Consider the following 24,237-nt stretch of genomic DNA (forward strand, 5'->3'; position numbering starts at 1 on the left):
TCAGGGGACAAGGAACGGGGGGAGGGTTGGGGGTTCTGGGGGGGCGGGAAGTGGGCGGGGCTAGGGCGGGGCTCCTCCCGTCCTCTTTTTTGCTTGCTGAAATATGGTAACCCTACACTAGCAAGGCTCTAACCTCCTCTCTTTTGATCCTTGTGATCACCCTTCCTTGTGTGTTAAGGAGGGGGCAGGGCTGACCTAGGAGAGACGGGATTAAAAGCCAGACATTAAGTGACCAAGAGGAGCTAGTGAACATGGAGCAGCAAGCAGGAAAGTTTATAGGAGGGAGAAAGAATAAAATCACCCTGGTTCGGAAAGGACACATCGCCAGTGCCAACACTGCTATTGGCTTCTCTACCTACATCCAGACAAAGAACCGGACCATGAATGCCTCAAGCCAGGTCCTGGTGTGGATTTGCGGAGACTGTGGCCTGCATTTCCCCATCTTAGAAAGCCAGGCTGGGGAGACCATCCAGTGTAAGAGGTGCCTACTGTAGAATCTCTCGTGAAGCAGGTGGGAGAGCTACAGGAGGAGTTGGCGAGGCTGAGGAGCATCTGTGCACACAAAGAACTCATTGAAAATATGCATATGGAGACCACCTAGGATGTGGAGCAATCAGCTGTAGGGGTCTGCAATAGCACCATCAGCTTTTTCACAGGGAGGAAACTGGCTGCTGGTTACTGCTGGCAGCAGGCAGTGCTCCACCACCGTTTGCTACCCATAGTCCATAGAGACAAAAATCTGGTATGCTGCTCTGGCAACGGGGGATGAGGAATCTCCCCCAAAAATGGATGAGGAGAAGTCATGTACTGCCAGACTAAGAGGATGTCGGCCCTCAGTCCCAAGAGGAATTGAAAGGGTAGTGGTCAGTGACTGATTCTAAGGGAGATGGAGGCATCCATCTGCCAGCTTGACATGGCATCATGAGATGAGTCCTGCCTGCCAGGGGACCATATCCAGGACATTACAGAAGGATTGCTGAGGATCATCTGCCCCACTGATTAGTACACCATGCTGCTCGATATGGGCACTCAAGATACTGTGAGGTGAGGTATGATCCTGAGTGGATCAGAGGTTACTACAGGGCTCTGGGAGTGAGGATGAGGAAGCTGGGGGCACAGGTGGTGTTTTCATCAGTTCATCCAGTCCAGGGTAAGGGCTCTGCCAGAGACAGAACCATACTGGAGGTGAATGAATGGCTGCATGAATGGTTTCACCAGGAGGCTTTGAGCTCCCTCGACCATGGGATGCTGTTCCAAGAAAAAGGACTGCTAAGCAGAGATGGGATCCACCCATCTAGGAAGGGGAAGAGCATCTTTGGATGCAGACTGTCTAACCTAATGAGGTGGGCTTTAAAATAGCTTTGACAGGGGTAGGAGACAAAAGTCCACAGGTAAGTCCAGAACATGGAGACATGGGTGAAAGGTTGGAATCTGGGGGGGCACATGGGTAATCATAGCAGGGACAAAGGAGAGACGAGGAAATATAGAGGGGAAATCTAATGAACATCTTAGATGTCTGTATACTAATACAAGAAGTATGGGGAATAAACAGAATAACTCGAAACACAACTAATTAATCTCAATTATTACATAATTGGCATCACAGAGATTTTGTGGGGTAATCTGCGACTGGAATATTGGTATAGAAGGGTACAGCTTGTTCAGGAAGGACAGGCAGGGAAAAAAGGGAGCAGGTTTTGATTTATATATCGAAGATGTATACACTTGCACTAAGGTTAAGCTAGAAGTGGGAGGCAGACCTGTTGAAAGTTTCTGGGTAAGAATAAAAGGTGTAAAAAACCCAACGGTGATATCATGGTAGGGGTCCACTATAGATCACCTAACCAGGAAGAAGAGGTGGATGAGGCTTTTTTTAAACAACTAACAAAATCATTCAAACCGTAGGAGTTTGTGGGATGGGGGACTTCAACTACCTAGACATCCACTGGGAAAATAATACAGCAGGGCACAGATAATACAGCAGGGCACCAGAGACAACTTTTTATTTCAGAAGGTAGAGAAAGCAACTAGGAGAGAGGCTGTCCTAGATTTAATTCAGACAAATAGGGAGGAACTGGTTGAGAATTTGAAGGTGGAAAGCAGCTTGGGTGAAAGTGATCATCAAATGATAGAGTTCATGAACAGTAGGAGGGAAAACAGCAGAATCAGGACAATGGACTTCAAGAAGGCAGACTTCAGGATTCTAAGAGAATTGGTAGGTAAGATCCCATGGGAAGCAAATTTAAGTGAAAAAAGAGGTCAGTAGAGTTGGCAGTTTTAAAAAAAGACATTATTAAGGGAACAAGAGCAAACTATCCCAAATGCATAGGAAGGATAGGAAGTATGGTAAGAGACCACAGTGGTTTAACCAGGAGATCTTCAATGACCTGAAACTAAAAAAAAAAAAAAAAGAGTCATACAAAAAATGGAAAGTAGGTCAAAGTACAAAGGATGAATATAAAGAAAAAAAAAACCACCACAAGCTTGTAAGGACAAAATTAGAAAGTCCAAGGCATAAGGGATAACAAGAAAACATTTTACAAATAAACTAGAAGTAAGAGAAAGACCAAGACCAGAGTAGGCCTATTACTCAATGAGGAGGAAAGACAATAACAGAATGGCTGACATGTTAAATGTCTTCTTTGTTTCAGTTTTCACCAGCAAGGTTAGCAATGACCAGATGACAAACATAGTTATTAACAATGCAAATGGGCCAGGATCTGAGGCTAAACTAAGGAAAAAACAAGTTAGGAATTACTTACATATTATGTCTATATGTACAGCGCTGCAGTGGCACAGCTGTACCGATACAGCTGTGCCGCTGCAGCGCATGTGACCAAGATAGTCTATGCCAATGGGAGAAGCTCTCCTACCGACATAGCGCTGTGCACACAAGCGCTTATGTGGGTGTAGCTTATGTGGTGGATTATTCACACCCCGGGCGAAAATAAGTTTAGACGACATAGGCTGTAGTATCAGAGGGGTAGCCATGTTAGTCTGGATCTGTAAAAAGCAACAAGGAGTCCTGTGGCACCTTATAGACTAACAGATGTATTGGAGCATACGCTTTCGTGGGTGAATACCCACTTCATCAGACGCATGTAATGTAGGCTGTAGTGTAGATGTAGCCTTAGGGCTTGTCTTCACGTGCTGGGCTACAGCGGCGCAGCTGTGCCACTATAGCGCTTTATGGAGATACTCCTATGCCAACGAGAGATTTTCTCCCATCAATGTAGTTAATCCATCTCCCCAAGAGGCAGTAGTTATGTCAATGGGAGAAGTTCTCCCATCAACAGAGCATTGTCCACACAGGGGGTTAGGTGGGTATAACTACATGTGACCTGGGTTTAGACAAGTTAGATGTCTTCAAGTCATCAAGGCCTGATTAAATACGTCCTAGAATACCTAAGGAACTAGCTGGAGAGATCTCTGAGCCATTAGCAACTATCTTTGAGAACTCATGGCGTATGGGAGAGATCCCAGAGGACTGGAAAAGGGCTAATATAGTACTTAGCTATAAAAAGGGAAATAAGGACAACCCAGGAACTATAGACCAGTCAGCTTAATTTTGCTACCAAGAGAGATAATGGAGCAAATAATCAATCAATTTGTAAGCACCTAGAAGATAAGGTGATAAGTAACAGTCTTCATGGATTTGTCAAGAACAAATCATGTCACACCAACCTAATACCCTTCTTTGACAGAGTAACAGGCCTTTAGTAAGGCTTTTTATACTGTCTCACATAACTTTCTCATAAGTAAACTAGGGAAATATAGTCTAGACCAGTGGTTCTCAACCTATTTATCATTGTGGGTCGCATATGGAGCCCACAATGTGCTACCTGGGCCGCAGGTTGAGAACCACAATGTGCCCGCCCAGCCACCCAAATGCCCATCGCCTCCTGCCCAGAGACCCCGCCACAGAGTGGGGCCAGGAGTTGAGTCCTGGGTTGGAGGGGCGAGTGGCAAGGATCCTGGACCCTGCTGTGCGGGGCCGGGTGGCAGCCCCAACCCTGGACCTGGCTATGCGGGGCTGGGTGGTAGGGCAGCCGGGTGACAGCCTGGACCCTGACCCTGCAGGGCTGGGCGGCAGCCCTGATGCCGTCTCCAGACCCCGACCTTATGAGGCAGACCCCGGATCCTGGACCCCGTTGGGCTGGGTGGTGGGCCCAGGTGGTAGTCCTGGAGCCTGGACCCTGTGGGGCCGGCTGGCAGCCCTGGATCCTGGACCCCATGGGGCTGGCCAGCAGCCCCGGATTTCGTGGCGCCGACGGCAGTCTTGGACCCCGGACCCCAGAGTCTGCAGGGCCAGGTGGCAGCCCCGGACCACAGACCCCCGCCATTCAGGGCCAGCTGGCAGCCCAAACCCCGCCACGTTGGGTAGCCAGGCAGTTGAGAACCCGTACCCCGCCGCAGCCCTGCGGTCCCTAGCACACAGCTGGGCCACATTTGTGTGCTAATTGGGCCACATGCAGGTTGAGAACCGCTGGTCTAGACAAACCTACTATAAGGTATGATTCTTTTGATTTCCTGGTCTTCCGAGATAGGAACACTTGACATTCTGGCATGAGGCAATGCTGGTCAACCTTTACTCTGCATTAACAAAGTTTCTGAGTAGTAAATATTAGGGCTGTCAATTAATCGCAGTTAACTCACTCGATTAACTCTAAAAAATTAATCAAGATTAAAAAAATCAATCATAAGTAATTGCAGTTTTAATCGCATTGTTAAACAATAGAATACCAATTGAAATTTATTAAATATTTTGGATGTTTTTCTACATTTTCAAATATTTGATTTCAATTTACAACATAGAATACAAAGTGTATAGTGCTCACTTGATATTATTTTTATTACAAATATTTGCACTGTAAAAATGGTAAGCAAAATATTTGAATATTTTTCAATTCACCTCACACAAGTACTGTAGCGCAATCTCTTTATCATGAAAGTGCAACTTACAAATGTAGATTTTTTATTACATAAATAATTGCACTCAAAAACAAAATGTATAACTTCAGAGCCTATAAGTCCACTCAGTCCTATTTCTTGTTCAGTTCTTCCACTCTACTCAGCAGTGATAAGGCCTCAACTGGAGTACTTTGTCCAGTTCTGGGCACCACACTTTGGGAAAGATGTGGACAAAAGTGGAGAAAATCCAGAAGAGAGCAGAAAAATGATTAAAGGTAGAAAACATGCTGTAACGATGCTGGTTCTGGTGGGACCCAACTGAGAGTGCCAATTCAGGACAGGTTTCAGAGTAGCAGCCGTGTTAGTCTGTATCCGCAAAAAGAACAGGAGTACTAGTTACAGCCCAAAGCTGGGGTTTTTCCACCTCTAAGGCAAACCAAACCAGCCAAACAGAGGAGACTTTGGTTTTACCCCACTGGCTAACCACAAGTCACACAAGCAATTCCCTTAGACACTCCAGTTTCCCAGTATCACCACCAGTGCCACTCGTTATGGGGATGAATGGTTATGAAAACCAATGCCCCAGTAAAAGAAAAAGGTTCTCCCGATCCCAAAGGACCAAGCCCCAGACCCAGGTCAATATACAAATCAGATCTTACCCACAAATCACGCTGCTGCCAATCCTTTAGAATCTAAAATCTAAAGGTTTATTCATAAAAGGAAAAAGATATAGATGAGAGCAAGGATTGGTTCAATGGAATCAATTACATACAGTATTGGCAAAGTTCTTGGTTCAGGCTTGTAGCAATGATAGAATAAACTGCAGGTTCAAATCAAGTCTCTGGAGTACATCCACAGCTGGGATGGGTCATCAGTCCTTTGTGTAAAGCTTCCGTTTGTAGCAAAGTCCCTCCAGAGGTAAGAAGCAGGATTGAAGACAAGATGGAGATGAGGCATCAGCTATATCATATTAGCATGGTCCCTCCAATACTGGTGATTGTAGCTATATCACTCGACGCAAGGTTTAAGAATCTGAAGTGCCTTTCAAAATCTGTGAGGGACAAGGTGTCAAGCATGTTTTCAAAAGTCTTAAAAGAGCAACAGTCTGATGTGGAAACTATAGAACCTGAACCACTAAAAAAGAAAATCAGCCTTGTTGCTGGCATCTGACTCAGATGATGAAAATGAACATGTATTGGTCTGCACTGCTTTGGATTGTTATCGAGCAGAACCCGTCATCAGCATGGAAGCATGTCCTCTGGAATGGTGGGCGAAGCATGACGGGACATATGAATCTTTAGCGTATCTGGCACATAAATATCTTGCAACGCTGGCGACAATAGTGCCATGCGAACGTCTGTTCTCACTTTCAGGTGACATTATGAACAAGAAGCGGGCAGCATTATCTCCTGCAAACGTAAACAAACTTGTTTGTCTGAGCGACTGGCTGAACAAGAAGTAGGACTGAGTGAATTTGTAAGCGCTAAAGTTTTACATTGTTTTAATTTTTGAGTGCAGTTATTTTTGTACATAACTCTACATTTGTAAGTTCAATTTTCATGATAAAGAGATTGCACTACAGTGCTTGTATTAGGTGAATTGAAAAATACTATTTCTTTTGTTTCTTTTTTACAGTGCAAATATTTGTAATAAAAAATAAATATAAAGTGAGCACTGTACACTTTGTATTCTGTGTTCTAACTGAAATCAATATATTTGAAAATGTAGAAAACATCCAGAAATATTTAAATAAATGGTATTCTATTATTGTTTAACAGAGCGATTAATCATGCAATTAATTTTTTTAATCACTTGACAGCCCTAGTAAATATATAATCAAAGAGTTGTTAACACAAGGAAGAATTAAAAAATACCCTTGGGGAAACAAGGAATATTTTTCTAAAGGCTACAATTGATTATATAGTGTAAGAACAGGTATTATATCATGTTGCCTGGTCTATTGATTGTATTACTGATTTAGTTTCCCCAGTTAGCACCCTGAAATTTGGTAGGTTCTTGTCCCAAGATCAGGCCCAGTGTTACCAAAATTACTGTTCAGTTGGGAGCCCCGATGAGCATGGTTACAACACTCCCACTTAGAATATCACACTATATTTATAATAGTTTTATTAATACAATTGGCAAATTCACAAACACTCCAACCCAGCAAGGCAGGTAGAAATAACATAAAATGAGCGGCATATCCATATACTTACACCATCCCTTGCAAAACAACCTGAAGTGTCAGTTATCATCTTCATCATCTTCCCCCTCACCATCATCCTGGCTTCTCCCAAGGGCTACATCTCTCCCTCCCAATGCACACAGGCTGGGATACAACTTTTATAATGTATTATGGTGATCCTAGGGTTACCATTCGTCCGGATTTACCCGGACATGTCCTCCTTTTCGTGCTAAAAATAGCGTCCGGGGGGAATTTGTAAAGCACTCACAATGTCCGGGATTTCCCCCCTCCCCCGGCAGAGCGAGCGGCTGGGAGGGCTGCAGGGAAGTCCCGGGCTGGACTCAGGAGCAGCTGTAGAGGAGCCGGATCCGCCCTGCATTCTGAGCCAGGGGCAGCTCTCCCCTGCAACCCGGTCCGGCAGCACTGTGCAGGGCCAGGGACCGGGTTTTGTTGTGCAGGGCCAGGGACCGGGTTTTGGTGTCCGGCTCCGCTCGCACAGAGCCCAACACCCTGTTCTGAGCAGCAGGGTAAGGGGGGGCAGGCGAAGGGGCAGGGAGGTTCTGGAGGGGGCAGTCAAGAAACGGGGGGGGGCTTTTTGGGGGGGAGTGGAGAAAGTTTTGGGCAGTCAGGATACAGTCCTGGGGGGCAGTTGGGGGGGGTCTTAGGAGGGGGCAGTTAGGGGACAAGGAACAAGGAGTCTTAGGTAGGGGGTGGGGTTCTGGAGGGCAGTTAGGAGCAGGGGGTCCCAGGAGGGGGCAGTCAGGGGACAAGGAGCGGAGTGGGGGGCTGGGAGTTCTGGGGGGGAGCTGTCAGGGGGCAGGAGTGGGGAGAGGGATCAGAGCAGTCAGGGGACAGGGAGCAGAGGGGTTTAGATGGGTTGGGAGTTCTGGGGGGGCTGTCAGGGGGCAGGAGTGGGGAGAGGGATCAGAGCAGTCAGGGGACAGGGAGCAGAGGGGTTTAGATGGGTTGGGAGTTCTGGGGGGGGGCTGTCAGGGGGTGGAGAGTGGTTGGATGGGGCTTGGGAGTCCCAGGGGTCTGTCTGGGGGTGGGGGTGTGGATAAGGGTTGGGGCAGTCAGGGGACAAGAGGCAGGGAGGCTTAGATAGGGAGTGGAGTCCTGGGGGGCAGTTAGGGACAGGGGTCCCAGGAGGGGGCAGTCAGGGGACAAGGAACGGGGGGAGGGTTGGGGGTTCTGGGGGGGCGGGAAGTGGGAGGGGCAGGGTGGGGGCGGGGCTAGGGCAGGACGGGGGCGGGGCCAGGATGGGGGCGGGGCTAGGGCGGGGCTCCTCCCGTCCTCTTTTTTGCTTGCTGAAATATGGTAACCCTAGGTGATCCCACTGTGCCTAATGCATATTCAGTAGGAGTTTCAGCCCCTCTACTTATTTGTAGTTCCTCACCCTGCTAATGTTGGGATGCCCTTCTCCTATAGGTTATTAATCCTTTTGCCTCAAGCTTATTAGCATATATGTCAATTAGTTACCATGGCATTCATGTGGTCAGACATCTGCTGATGTCCCCAACTAAAAATATACCAAGCTGGTATAAACTAGTATCTTGTGATTAACCAGCAGCAGTTTGATCATTACAGCATTCCGTCTTGTGATATCTTGTGATCTAGGGTTACTCTTGGTTAGCTACTTATGTAAAGGCTTTTTGGGCCTTATACCTTAATTAGTTTAGCTAAACTGTTGTCTTACAAGCATTGAGGCTCGTAGGCTCATTGCATTATTTCCTTAACTTATACCTGTGCCTCAGCTAGCAAATACCTATAGGCTACAATCACCAGTATTGGAGGGACCATGCTAATATGATGAGCTTGTGTTAGCATGGGAGTGGCTATGTTAATTGGTGCATTAAGACTCTGAGTATGCCATGTCTAAACTAAATGTTTCCGGAAGCCTGAGCAGACTCAGTCTGAGGTGACTGCTTGTGCAATTATTAAAAATGCTCTGCCTACTCTCATGACAATCCTAACTCCTGAGTCAGATACATTTGTAATCCTTCTACCAGATGTAGGGTGACCCTATGTCCTGTTTTGGCTGGGACAGTCCCTTTTTTAAGCCCTGAGAGGCAACTCGTGGGAGGTGCACGAATGGCCAAGTGTCCCTCCTCCAGCAGGACCAAGTGCCCCTCCAGCAGCAGGCCCGGGTGGGGAGACGAAGGGGCAGGGCCAGAGCTGGAAGGGAAGAGGTGGGGCCAGAGCCTCTTCCCGCCACGCTGCCTGGGACGCTGCCCAGTGCAGTGCAGCGGCAGCAGGCTGCCCCCTGCCCAGGCTCAGCTTCTGGGGACAGTGACCGAGCGCCCCGCCCCGCCCCTCCAGCATGCTGAGCGTAAGCTCCTGATCCGGGAAGTCGACCCTAGGAGGGAGCAGGCTGCCGCTACCACCGACCCCTGCCCAGGCTCAGCTTCTGGGAACCGGCGTCGACGCTGAGCATGCCGGAGTGGGTGCGGGGGCTCCGACTCGCTCAGCTGTTATCCCGGAAGCCAAGCCGGGGAGAGAGGCAGCACGCTGCCGCCGCAGCCAGGCCCTCTTCCAGGCAGCTGCTGCGCTGCACCGGGCCCCGTCCGAGTGTGGCTCCAGGGCCTGGCTGCTAGGGAGAGCAGCCGAACGTGCTGGGGGGAGGCGACACGGCAGGAGGACAGAACCCTCCCAGGGAAGGGGACAGGGAGAGCGTCGGGGTCCCGGGCTGGGGGCGGGGTGGGGAGGAGTCACATGGGAAGGTCATGTGTCCTCTCCTTTAGCTGATGCCCCCCCATATTGGGAGGCACCAGTTGCCTTTTTTTGGCAAAAGTGGGCATTTGTCCTGTTTGGTCTTGTTGACTTGATCAGTTAGCAAGAGCAAACGGGACCAATACTCACTTTTGTCAAAAAAGTGTGTCTGGTGCAGAGGGGGTGAGCTTCAATGCCAGCCCCTTGCAGGGGGGGAGGCAGAGCTCAGCCAGGGGGCAGGCAGGGTTCCAGCAACATTCTCTTGCGGGAGCAGACAGATTTCCAGCAACCAGCGACCCCAGCTTTGCGGGGAGGAGAGGGAGGCAGGGTTCGAGTGACCAGCAACCCCAGCCTTGCAGTGGTAGTAGTGGGGCCTTGGACGAATGGCTCAAGCCAGCCCTGTGCAGGGCGGAGGAGGGGGTGAGAGGACTCAGACCAGCACCGCGTGATGTCCCATTTTCCCTTTGAAAAATATGGTCATCCTAACCAGATGCCAATGGCAGCAACAAAGGTCAGGTTCAATCTCTCTAGAGGCCCTTTTATAAAATACATTAAACTACATCTTTAGCCCCACCCCCACCCCTCCGCACACACACACCTCGACTCTTATTTCAGGCAGTTTTTACCCACTTCTCAAGAGTCCTTTGGGAATATGAAATGCAAGTACCTTTTTATTTGGGGGGGAAAGGGAAAAACAATAAAAAGAAACACAAAAATCCAGTATATACATTTGGACTCCCCAAGCCCAAATAATAAGTAACTTATGGAGGTGCAAACTCTATCTCACCACAAATCCCAGCCACCTAAAACCCCACTCACAGTCCAAGTTAGTTCAAGTGGTAGTCCATGGAGTCTTGGGATGGTTCTCTTTCGCTGGTCTGTTTCAGTCCAAAGAGAACTGCTCTGGCAGATCCCACTCTGATGTGCAGCTACCTGGTCCCGTTAAGTGATTTCAGCCTGGCTTCCAATGACTGGCAGGCTGGAGCACTGTGAAATCAGCTCAGTACCACCATTACCACTAGTGCTGGTCACACTGGGCCTCACTGTGAAGTCAGTTCTGTCCTACCACCACTCACATTAATCTGGTTGGGCCGTATGGGGGAGTCAACTCCACTCCTAGGTGGTGCAGTTCCACAGATTCCTTTGTACGAGGGACAGAATTTCTAGGTGGGGAACCCAGAGCAAAACAGTCAGTTGGACAACATTCCTGTTCCAGGGGCTAGAGCTCTTCACCTCCAGAACACTGCCCTTCCCCTCCACCTCCATTCCCCCCCCCCCATTTGAACAATTTATTGGTATGCTTGTTTTACAAGAATCCCAGGATTTTGTCTCCTCTGTGTTTTCCCCTTGCTTTCTCATGGTCCATGATGCCAGCAGAGGTTGTCAGCACTATGAACCCAAAATGACATGAAGAGCCCTTGTCATGTATAGTCAGGGTGAACCCACAGCTATGACATACCCTGCATATACCCAATGTCTTTTCATAAATACAGCAATGATAATAATCTATCATTACAATTACTCATCAAAACACGTGAATTTTACAACCAAAACAATGAAAATCAATAGGCAGAATGATAAGGAAACAACATATCATTCATGTAAATGAAGTTGGACAATGCTGGCTTTTCCCCTTCTTCCCAATAGAGAGAGCAGAGAACTCTGTCCCTATAGGTCTTCTAGCCCTGAAGCTTACACATGGATGAGCTACTTGTCTATATAAACCTTTTAATCTTTTTGGAGAGGCTCTGGAACAACCCACTGGTCAATATTCAGTTTCAATAAATTGTATTCAGTTTATTGTATACAAGTGTTGCCATAGTGCAGCCTAGTCTCTATCTAGTAGAGATTTCACATCAGTAATATGTCACTGAGCAGTATCTTTCTCTTCTACTGCAGTGGCAAGCTGTCACGTGTTGTGCCTCTGTTCCTTTCCTATTGTACCATCTCCAGATGTAGGCACAGGTTGTCTGACTCACTCTACCAGGAGATCTCTTACTGTGCCTGTCTGAGAAAATAGTGTTGCCCCATAGTTCAGAGCGGTTAGCCAGTCTTTAGGTCCTTGCAGGATTCTTTCCATTGTGATGAGAAATTGATGATGCAAGCCAGCTATAGTCTTGGTGTAATCTTGTTTACTGACAAAGCATGTTTCCCTGAGCACAGCAGAAACAAACAACAGCAGGCAGTTTCCTTGCTCAGAAATCCCCAAGTCTGCAACTCCAGTGACCTCTGTGCTAAGATGTTGTGTCTCTGCTCCTCAAGAAAAGATCCACAACTGCTTCTCTATGCTTTCTGCCTCTAAAACACAAATGGTGCAAAATCCAATATTCTAGCCCCTACATTTGCAATCAGGCAAACCACTCAAGTCCCCCGGCTTAGCTTTGACCTGCCATGTACCTTGGGCAGTCCCTCCATTGTTTGTAGCTGTCTCTACTATGTAAAGGGGCTTAATTTCTCAGTCCATTAAATTTGAAAGAATGTTTGGCACACCCATTAATTTTAACTCCATCTTGATTGTCTTTGGATCAAAGACTTTCCTGAAGGCAGCCATTATTACCTTTCACAATAACAGTATTTTTCTTGTACCACTTCATACTTTTGGCAATGGCGTAGAGAAAAAACTTTCAGTTTCAATCCCTCCCATGACAGAATCGTTAAAAGCCATTCTTCTCAGGGATCCCAGGATGTTTTGCATCTCCCATTTCTAGTTCTTTCTCATCACATGTAGCCACAGCTCTTCCATTGCTACTTCTAACAGACAATACTTTCTCCTTAGGAAGATCCCACAAAGTCAATAAAAGGCCGCCTTGCTGCATAACCTAAAATAACCCAATTTAATCACAAAGAGACTTTCCGCGTGTAACCCCCCCTCCTGTTCACCATCCAAGTATGAGATTGTTCAGGCTAGGGATAGTCTGCCTTGTGACTTTTTCAGAATTTCAGGGACTGGGCCTGAGGTTCTTTAATGTGCTCTGCATTGTCTGTCAGTGTGTGTTCACCTCAGACCAGACCCACTCAGACAAACCACCAGGAACAAATTTTTATTCTGTAACAAAACACAGAACAGGATTACAGGCCAGCAGCATCCTCTCTGCTTGCCTCATGCTCCCAGCTTCAGGCAATGCTAAAACTTCCGGCTGCGAGGGCAGAGACACTTTGCATAACACAACACAACCAGGGCCGGCCCACAACATTTTGGCACCTGAGGCGGGTAGCTCAAATGATGCCCCCATGTCCCCTTGCGTGGGCCAAAACTTTGAAAGGTCTCAATTCTGCCTTCTTCCTGTTCTACTCCTCTCATGGTACTGCTCTCCTACCTACCCCAATAAAGGAGAACTAACAACTTAAAATGCCTTGTCCAAAAATTTTAAGTAACACTTAACTTTCAAATGTCTGAACAGCAAATGTAATTTTTCTTGTCTGCATAGTAAACACTGGCATTTTTATCTGTTTGAATAATCAAAGTGGTGCTTTCCATGCCTTCTTGGTTGCAAAGATTTGAACTGCTTCCTGCTGAAGGTCCACAGTCTGGGCCAGCTCATGCTCTATTGAGATGGTTGCAAGGCCGACCAACCTCTCCTGTGTCATTGTGGAGCGTAGATGTGTTTTTATTAACCTGAGCTTGGAGAAGCCACATTCTCTACTGGCAACTGTTACAGGAAGTGTTAGAAGTATGTGCAGAACAATAAAAGCATTTGGAAAGAGGGTGATTCATAGATTCTAGAACTGGAAGGGACCTCGAGAAGTCATCGACTCCAGTCCCCTGCCCTCATGGCAGACCAAATACTGTCTAGACCATCCCTGACAGACATTTATCTAACCTACTCTTAAATATCTCCAGAGATGGAGATTCCACAACCTCCTTAGGCAATTTATGTTTATTTTATTTGTGCACACATATTCCAGAATAGCCTTTGTAGTTGATCCTGCTGAAATGTATCTTGAAAGGGCTTTCAGTTCATCACCTAAATCACTCTCATTAATATCGTGCATGTCATTATGTGTCAACACTGTCTCTAGTGCTATGCATTGCTGGTGTAGGTCTTCTTCAGGTATCGTGAGGAGTTTTGGAATATCATACAACATCCCAAATATACTGCTGTGTTCCTTGAGCTGCATGAAACATTCTTCAACTGACTGTATTGTACAATCTAGCATCTAGTTAAAGAATTCAACTTTGAATTGTTGTTTGGGGTCTCTTATGGGATTATTCCATGCCTCGTAATAAAATGTTGTCTTCTTCTGTGACTCTTGTATTCTTCAATGGGTGGGAAAATAGCTTCAGTGTGAAGTTCCTCTGCCAACTTCTGTGCACTCTTCAGAACGTTTTGAAATCCCTCATCTGACTGGTCAGACTGTAGTTATGACTTGGCTTTGTCCAGTTGTTCCATTGCTCCCGATATATCAAGATCAACACCTTGGAGTCTCTTGCTTACAACATTTATTTCAAATAGTATGTCATACCACAACACTAAGCCAGACCAGAAATTTGAAGTTATGTATGTTTCTGGTGATTCCGTTTCCCTCTGCCACTGTTCTCCCTCGAACAGTTCCTGTCATAACATTATCCTCCATAATGGCAACTATGGCATCATCTATCTTCCCAATTTGGTGTTTGACAGGCTTTATCGCCTCCACTCGACTTTCCCATCGTGTGGCACTCAGTGGTTTCAGTGTCAGAGAGGATGTTCCCAGATGTTGCTTCAAAATTTGCCATTGATGAGTTGATGCAGAGACAAATACATAGATGCTTTGAATTACATTAAAAAATTCAGCAGCCTCACTAGAAGCTGATGCTGCATCACTGACCACCAAGTTCAATGAATGAGAACTGCATAGGACAAAAAAAGCTAGAGGGTTTCACTCTCGGATCCGTGTCTGCACTCCTCTGTTCTTTCCTCTCATGTTGGCACCATTATTGTCGCCCTGACCTCTCATGTTAGCTATCGCAATTCCCGTATCTTCCAGCTTTTTAAGAAGCACATTTGCCATACCAGCTCCTGTAGTATCATCAATGTCAATAAATTCTAGAAAATGCTCTGACAGTCAACATTGCAGGGACATTTTCACTAGGTTCTGTTGTTGTTACAAAACGCACCATTGAAGTCATTTGTTCCGTATGGCTGATGTCAGGTGTGCAGTCCAGAATAACAGAGTAATATCTTGCTGCCTTCAGATCTGCCACAATCTTCTGTTTGACTTTTGTTGCCAGTAACTGTATGATCTCATTTTGAATTGTTTTTCCAAGGTAGTGGTGTGTGTACATTTCTTGCATGGTGACTCTTTTTAGATGTTCCTGGAGTACAGCATCAAACTCAGCCATCAGTTGCACAATTTTAAGGAAAAAGAAGAACAGGAGTACTTGTGGCACCTTAGAGACTAACAAATTTCATGAGGTTGATGGATTTCCACTCCATACGGCTAAGGTGCCACAAGTACTCCTGTTCTTCTTTTTGCGGATACAGACTAACACGGCTGCTACTCTGAATTTTAAGGCAGAAGAAGCCTGGGATTACTTCAAGTTAAAGATGCGTGAGCTGTCGGAGACCTGTATTCCAAAAAAGGGAAAAAGATTACTAAGCAGGAGATTTAGACCGAGCTGGATGAGCGGCCGACTCAAAGGGGCGATTAGGAAAAAAACAGAAAGCGTACAAAGAGTGGAAGAGGGGAGGGATCAGTAAGGAAATGTACCTAACTGAAGTCAGAGAATGTAGAGATAGAGTGAGAAAGGCCAAAGGCCGTGTAGAGTTGGGCCTAGCGAGGGGAATTAAAAGCAATAGTAAGAGGTTTTACAGCCACATAAATAGGAAGAAAGCAAAGAAAGAAGAAGTGGGACCGCTGAAGACTATTGCCGGAGAGGAGATTAAAGACAATCTAGGCATGGCGCAATATCTCAATGAATATTTTGCATCGGTGTTTAATGAGGCCAATGAAGGTATTAGGGATACTAGCACCACTACAGAGGGGCATTCAGGATGGGGGATTACCGTATCCGAGGTAGAAACAAAACTTGAATGCCTTAATGGGGCTAAGTCGGGAGGACCGGACGATCTTCATCCGAGAATATTGAAGGAATTGGCGCGGGAAATAGCAGGCCCATTAGCGATAATATTTAATGAATCTGTAAACTCAGGGGTGGTCCCGTTAGCCTGGAGAATAGCTAATGTGGTTCCTATTTTCAAGAAAGGGAAAAAAAGTGATCCGGGTAACTACAGGCCTGTTAGTTTAACATCTGTAGTGTGCAAGGTGTTAGAGAAAATTCTGAAAGAGAAACTAGTTGAGGACCTGGAGGTTAGTGGCAATTGCGATAAATTACAACATGGTTTTACGAAGGGCAGATCGTGCCAAACGAATCTGATCTCCTTCTTTGAGAAAGTAACGGATTTATTAGATAAGGGAAATGCGGTGGACCTAATATACCTGGATTTCAGTAAAGCGTTTGATACTGTACCCCATGAGGAATTATTGGTTAAACTGAAAAACATGGGGATCGATATGAAAATCCAGAGGTGGATAAGGAATTGGTTAATGGGGAGAATGCAGCGGGTCGTATTAAAGGGTGAACTGTCAGGTTGGAGGGAGGTTACTAGTGGAGTGCCTCAAGGTTCGGTTTTGGGACCCATTTTATTTAATCTATTTATAACTGACCTCGGAACCGATTGCAGGAGTGGGCTGATAAAGTTTGCGGATGATACGAAGGTGGGAGGTGTTGTAAATTCAGAGGAGGATAGGGATATCCTGCAGGGAGACTTGAATGAGCTTGTGAATTGGAGTATCAGAAATAGGATGAAATTTAATAGTGAAAAGTGTAAGGTGATGCATTTGGGGATGACTAATAACAATTTTAGTTACAAGATGGGGACGCATTGGTTAGAAGTAATGGAAGAGGAGAAGGACCTAGGGGTCCTTGTAGACCGCAGGATGACTATGAGTCGACAATGCGACGTGGCGGTGAAAAAAGCCAATGCTGTCTTGGGATGCATTAGACGAGGTATATCTAGTAGGGATAAGGAGGTCCTGCTTCCGTTGTACAAGGCGCTGGTGAGACCTCATTTGGAGTACTGTGTGCAGTTCTGGTCTCCCATGTTTAAAAAAGATGAACTCAAACTGGAACGGGTGCAGAGAAGGGCCACTAGGATGATCAGAGGAATGGAAAACCTGTCGTATGAAAAGAGACTAGAGAAGCTTGGGTTGTTTAGTCTGACAAAGCGAAGGCTGAGGGGGGATATGATTGCTATCTTTAAATATATTAGAGGGATTAATACAAGGGAGGGAGAAGAATTATTCCAGCTTAGTACTAATGTGGATACGAGAACGAATGGATATAAACTGGCCGTGGGGAAGTTCAGGCTTGAAATTAGACGAAGGTTTCTGACCGTCAGAGGGGTGAAATATTGGAACGGCCTTCCGAGAGAAACGGTGGGGGCGACGGACCTGTCTGGTTTTAAGATTAAGTTAGATAAGTTTATGGAGGGAATGGTTTAATGGTAAAACATAGTAGTCAAGGAAACCCAAGCAATGGTAGGTAAATAGTATAATGGCTGACAGGGGTCAGGCTGGAGACTCTTGCCTATATGCTCGGGGTCTTACTGATCGCCATATTTGGGGTCGGGAAGGAATTTTCCTCCAGGGCAGATTGGCTGAGGCTCTGGAGGTTTTTCGCCTTCCTCCGCAGCATGGGGCAGGGATCTCTAGCAGGAGGGTCTCTGCCGATTGAAGTCACCTAAAACAGGATTGGGGACTTCAACAGCAGAGTCCAGGGAAGGGGTAGGGACGGTTTTATGGCCTGCAGCACGCAGGGGGTCAGACCAGATGATCATAATGGTCCCTTCTGACCTTAAAGTCTATGAGTCTATGAGTCTATGAGAATACATATGCACCAGCAGCAGACACAATTTTCTACACTCTGGGTCCTAGTGGTGCCCCCCGCACAGTCTGGCACCTGAGGCAGCCGCCTCAGTTCGCCTCATGGTAAGGTCAGCCCCTGAACACAACACGACCCTCTTACAAACATGTTCTAACCCCCATGATAACTAAACTGCAAAAGAGACAAGCCCATATTCTCCTTTTCCATCATTTAAGCTTATATCACTGTGTTCCATCTGCCCTTCTTGGTACTGCCTGTAAGGAAACAGATTACGATTACTCCTCTCTGCTTGCCTTGTGTCCGCCAGCTTCAGTCCTACAACTTCTGCTGAGAGGGCAGAGGGTACTTCCCAGCAGGAACCAGGAAATTCTTCCAAAATGCAGCAGTTTGTAGTCCACAATTTGTAGTTCCCATGACTGCTGCTGCAGCACAGTGGATCTTGGGCTACACATGGTTTCCAAGTTTCTAGCAGACCTTTGAGAAGAAGGGTGCCCTTATGGCTAAGGCCAGGACCGTCCTTAGGATTTATGGGGCCCTACCCAGTATTAATAAACTGGTGTCTTATGCCCAACGGCAGCCCGGGCTTGCAGTCCAGGGTGGAGGAGGGACAAGTCAGCAAAAGATACTGAGATGCCCTGCCCACCTCACGGCGGCAGAGTCACAGTTCCTCACAGAGATCCCCCTACCCTCTCCCTCACGCAAAATGTGTGGCGCTGGTGCATTTGGCTCTGTGAATATGGCCCCTGCCAGGGCCGGCTCCAGGCACCAGCTTAACAAGCAGGTGCTTGGGGCGGCCAAGGGAGAGGGACGGCACCTGCGGCAATTCGGGGGCGGCAGGTCCCTCACTCCCTCTAGGAGCGAAGGACCTGCCGCTGAACTGCTGCCGCCGATCGCGGCTTTTTTTTTTTTGCTTGGGGCGGCAGAAATGCTGGAGCCGGCCCTGGCCCCTGCCTAAGGAGACTGCAGTGCATGCTGGGTGGTGGGAGCTGACCTGCTCTTACCTGCTGTCATGGGTGGTGGGTAAAGCTGCCGCTTGGGGAGACTAGCTCCCCAGCCCACCTCTTTTGCCTGTGGCCCCACCCATACTCCACTCCTGGTTGTCTCTCTCTCACCAAAGAAGTTGGTCCAATAAAAGATACTGTATTACCTCCCCCACCTTGACTTTAGACAAGTCATTTAATCTCTCTGTACCCTCCTTCCTGTAAAATGGGAAGAAGAATAATTCCTTTCCCTCCACTCCTTGTCTAGTCAGTTTGTAAAATCTATGGGACAGAGACTATTTCTAACTAGTATCAGGGGGTAGCCGTGTTAGTCTGTATCCACAAAAACAAAGAGGAGTCCTGTGGCATCTTAAAGACTAACAAATTTATTTGGGCATAAGCTTTCGTGGCATAAGCTTGCATCTGAAGAAGTGGGGTTTTTTACCCACGAAAGCTTATGCCCAATAAATCTGTTAGACTTTAAGGTGCCACCAGACTCCGTGTTGTTTTTATCTCTAACTAGGTCTTTGGAAAGTACTTAGTACAATTGGAGTCTACTCACTAATGGGGCCTATCGATGCTTCCATCATAACAACCTCCAGTTGCCGTGGGATTAAACTACTGCCCCAGATTGCATCAAACTATTTTCTTTATTAGTTTCCTGTTTCTAAATGATGATGTAACTTGAGTTACTCCCTTTATTTAAAAAAGAAAGAAAGAAAAGAACAGGCTTGGTGTGGCTTCCCATCAACTCTGCTTTCAGGAGAAAACAGGAGCTCTTCCTGCTACTTTAATTTTGTGTCAAGCCTCTTTTCTGCCATCTTCTGTAATTGTGTGGCACCTCAAGAAATGCCATTTCTTTTAGTGTACATAATACACACTGCAGGAGTCCACTAAACTGTTGTGCTATACATAGGTATATTGTCACCTCCACTCCAGAACTGAAAGCTCCCCCGGCATTTAAAATAGAAATAATGTTGTACATTTTAAAACTGTATAGAAATAATATAGGATAAACCTGAATTTGTATTCAAGGCTGAGCTATAAAATTCCATTTTCTCGTACTTTATATTCCTCCCATGAGGAGAGAGGCATCTTATCTTCAGACTAAAACCAAAACATATCCCCATATCCTATCATATCTCCTTAGAATATCATAAAATCATATCGTCATTTCTTTAACTCTTTTCTTGATGCTCTAAGCCCAATACTATATCCCATAGAGTTTTTTGTCCTTGGTCCCCTCCTCTTTTCCTAATAGACCCCATTGCTTGACGGCCTCATTCACTTTCGTGGCTTTAATTATTTTTATAAATAGTTTTTATGTGAAAACTGCTAACTCCAATGCTCTTCCCTGACCTCTCCCACTCCATTTGGTCCCATATTTGCATCCACTGAATTCTCTCTGCAGCTCTCTCTCTCTGACATCTGTCAGACCACAAACTCCTACAGAACTTAGCAAACAGGAAAATTACTTCTTGGTAATTATGTTTACCACAGTCCAATCTTTTCCTGCATACAAGCAAGAGAGTTTCATATTACTCAAAAGAACATAAGAACGGTCGTATTGGGTCAGACCAAAGGTCCATCTAGCCCAGTATCCTGTCTACCGACAGTGGCCAATGCCAGATGCCCCAGAGGGAGTGAACCTAACAGAGAGAGTGATCTCTCTCCTGCCATCCATCTCCACCCTTTGACAAACAGAGTCTAGGGACACCATTCCTTACCCATCCTGGCTAATAGCCATGAATGGACTTAACCTCCATGAATTTATCCAGTTCTCTTTTAAACGCTGTTATAGTCCTAGCCTTCACAACCTCCTCAGGTAAGGAGTTCCACAAGTTGACTGTGCGCTGTGTGAAGAAGAACTTCCTTTTATTTGTTTTAAACCTGCTGCCTATTAATTTCATTTGGTGACTCCTAGTTCTTGTATTATGGGAATAAGTAAATAACTTTTCCTTATCTACTTTCTCCACATCACTCATAATTTTATATACCTCTATCATATCCCCCCTTAGTCTCCTCTTTTCCAAGCTGAAAAGTCCTAGCCTCTTTAATCTCTCCTCATATGGGACCCTTTCCAACCCCCTAATCATTTTAGTTGTCCTTCTCTGAACCTTTTCTAGTGCCAGTATATCTTTTTTGAGATGAGGAGACCACATCAATACGCAGTATTCAAGATGGGGGCGTACCATGGATTTATATAAGGGCAATAATATATTCTCCGTCTTATTCTCTATCCCCTTTTTAATGATTCCTAACATCTCCAGGCAGCTAGTATGATGATTGCACCCATAGGTGCCGACTTCCCCTCTTTCCCATGGGTGCTCAACCCTCCCTCTGCCTCCAGCCCCTCCCCCACTCCACCCCTTCCATGGGGCCCCACCCCTCTTCCCCACCCTGCCCCCATTCCAACCTCTTCCCCAAAGTCCCTGCCCCAATTCCACCCCCTCTCTGCCAATATTCCAACTCCTTCCCCAAATCCCCGCCCAGGCCCTGCCTCTTCCCCACCTCCTCCCCTAAGCGCGCCATGTTCCCGCTCCTCCCTCCCCTCCACGCTGTTTGGCAGCAGCTGGGTGGAAAATGCTGGGAGGTATGTGAAGAAGCGGGGACACGGCACGCTCGGGGCGGGAGGAGGAGGTGGGGCCGGGGGGGGCAGTTTGGCTGCCAGTGGGTGCAGTGCACCCACTAATTTTTCCCTGTGGGTGTTCCAGCCCCGGAGCATCCACGGCGTCGGCGCCTATGATTGCACCTAATGGAAGCAAAAAGGCAAAGAATAAACTGGCTTCTTCTAGACAGTATATAACCCATAGTTCCCTCACTGTAGTTTCAGTAAATTGAGAATTAACATAGGATGGAGTGCCAGAGATAAGAGAGAAGAAGAGAGGGATAAAAGATGGAAGAAGAGGAAGGACTATAACAAATGGAATTAGTGATAAGTAATTTTCCTCTTGAGAACATCCTCTTCTTCTACCCTGAAAAGGGAGGACCAGACAGAGAGCCAAGTAATGAGCAGTGAGAAAAAAAGGAAGGTTTATCTGAGCAAGATGGTAGTACTGTAATATATGGAGATATCCCATGTCCTAGGACTGGAAGGGACCTTGAAGGGTCATCAAGTCCAGCCTCCTCCCTTCACTAGCAGGACCAAGTACTGATTTTGCCCCAGATCCCCAAGTGACCCCCTCAAGGATTGAACTCACAACCCTAGGTTTAGTAGGCCAGTGCTCAAACCACTGAGCTATCCCTCCCCCCACCTGCTGGCCACAAGACACTACAAATGAGGAACACAAATTCACCCAAGCACAACTGATGGAATGAGAACAAACCTGAGTCACAGCCCTACATATACCCAATGCTGATGTCTCAGCCCTCTCTGAAATAGCAATGTCTCCTGTAGAATGTTCTTTGATATTAAGAAGAATTTGCTTGACAGCTTGTTTGTAAATTTGGTTGCTGCAGTCTCTAATCCAACAAAAGATGGAGGATTTCAAGACTCCAAACCTTTTTTAGTACTGTGGAAACAGACAAACTGATTCCAGGACAGTAGCAAAGACTAAATCCAAGTATAATAGAGTTTAAAACCATTCTTGATATCCAACAAATGCAACTTCCTCTGGTGAGGCAAATTGGATTAGAACAGAAGGTAGGTTTCATTGATAGTACACACTGAGGGCCTGTCTACACTACAAAATTAAGTTGACTTAAGTTACGTTGACATACAGCAACCATGATTTGAGGACTTCAATAGCTCAGACATAGGTTAGGGGTTTATTACAGGAGTGGTGGGTGAGATTCTGTGGCCTGTGTTGTGCAGGAGGTCAGACTAGACCACCAGCTCCATCTAGCACGATACACTGACTGTGGCAAGTTAGCAAGTCACTTGCTGGCTCTGAGTTGCCATTTAGGCCTTGTTTATTTATATAACATAATTTTGGTGTGCTAGCCATCATGAACATTTGTAACACACCATGTGTCCACACACAAAATTGAAATCTCTCTCTGAACTGCTGCGCTCTGCATGAGTTAGATGCTAATACCACTAAGCAGCAAGAAGGAGACCTAGAACTTCATGAAGACTAATAATAATTATAAAAAAATAATAATAATTAATAATAAATAACAACAACACTTGGACTAAGCCATACCAGTGGGCAATGACTACTTTAATTTTAGAGAACTACTCAGTGTATAAGAGTAGCAGAATCAGCCCCTATATTAATATTAACCACATTATTATTATTATTTTCACACGTGGGATAAGAAAGAGGATAGTCCTTGAGTAGTCCCACTGAAATCAATGGTATAAAGTACTACTCTGTGAGTAAGGTTAGGAGACTCATCCCCTATATTAATAACAATAATAATCACTTCTATGATATCATAAATGTGCATGCTGATTTACAAGAGCTAGACATATTTCACATCCCAAAGAGGTTATAATAAAAGAAAAAGACCATTGTTGGGATGGTGCCAAATTGGTGTGGCAATACTGAATGAATGGTATGAGCATAACTTGACATGACTTAAACATGGCTGAATGGCTGCATGGCTGCAGAGGATCTTGGGAGCAAGTTCCCTTTAAGCAGATGCAAATTTGATAAAGATCTGGCAAAGTCTGCATGTACAATCAATATTGAACCTATTGGTTGGCAAATATGGGCCCATGCAAAAGTAAATATCACATGTATAAAGTTCCAGGATGGAGAACAGATTGACCTGGTTACAGTGACCTTACAGCAAGGACACCACACAGAGGGCCAGAGTGAATGACTAATGAGTGAGTAAGTGTGGGATGATCTTCGTTCGGTACCACCCCGCTCCCCCCAGCCATAGGCGCCTACTTCCCCTCTTTTCCACGGGTGGTTGACCCCGCCCCTGCCCCCGGCCCCACCCCAACTCCACCCCTTCCATGAGGCCCCGCCCCTGCCCCACCTCTTCTCCAAAGTCCCTGCCCCAAGTCCACCTTCTCCCTGCCCCATTTCAACTCCTTCCCCAAATCCCCACCCCAGCTCCACTTCTTCCCTGCCTCCTCCCCTGAGCACGCCACGTTCCCACTCCCCCGCCCCCCCCCCGGAGTGTGCTAATGCTGCCAAACAGCTGTTTGGTGGCGGCCGGGCGGGAAGTGATGGGAGGTAGGTGGAGGAGCAGGGACACGGCGTGCTCGGGGGGGGAGGAGGAAGTGGGGGGCGAGGGAAGTTTGGCTGCTGGTGGGTGCAGAGCTCCTACTAATTTTTCCCTGTGGGTGCTCCAGCCCCAGAGCACCCATGGAGTTGGCGCCTATGCCCTCAGCCCCTTCTAAAATACTAATCAAGTAAAAATTAGTAACCACATGCCCACTGGGCATGCTTTTAAGACATGTGACTCCTTTGAGGAAAAACAGTATAAGAATCAAGCAAAGTAAATTACTGTGGTTGGGATTCCTTAACTGATGCTTGAAGAAGCAACGCTGCTAGACAGAGTAGCCAAAACTCAGCTCCATGGGCTCAAGTAGGACTGTGAACCAGAGGAGTCTCAAGGCAACCAAGGCCTTGCCTTGAGGGAATCTGAGACAGACCAGAGGGTTGCGAAGAACAGACCAGGAGAGA

This window comes from Malaclemys terrapin, chromosome 1 (genome assembly GCF_027887155.1).
Source record: "Malaclemys terrapin pileata isolate rMalTer1 chromosome 1, rMalTer1.hap1, whole genome shotgun sequence".
Taxonomy (NCBI): domain Eukaryota; kingdom Metazoa; phylum Chordata; order Testudines; family Emydidae; genus Malaclemys; species Malaclemys terrapin.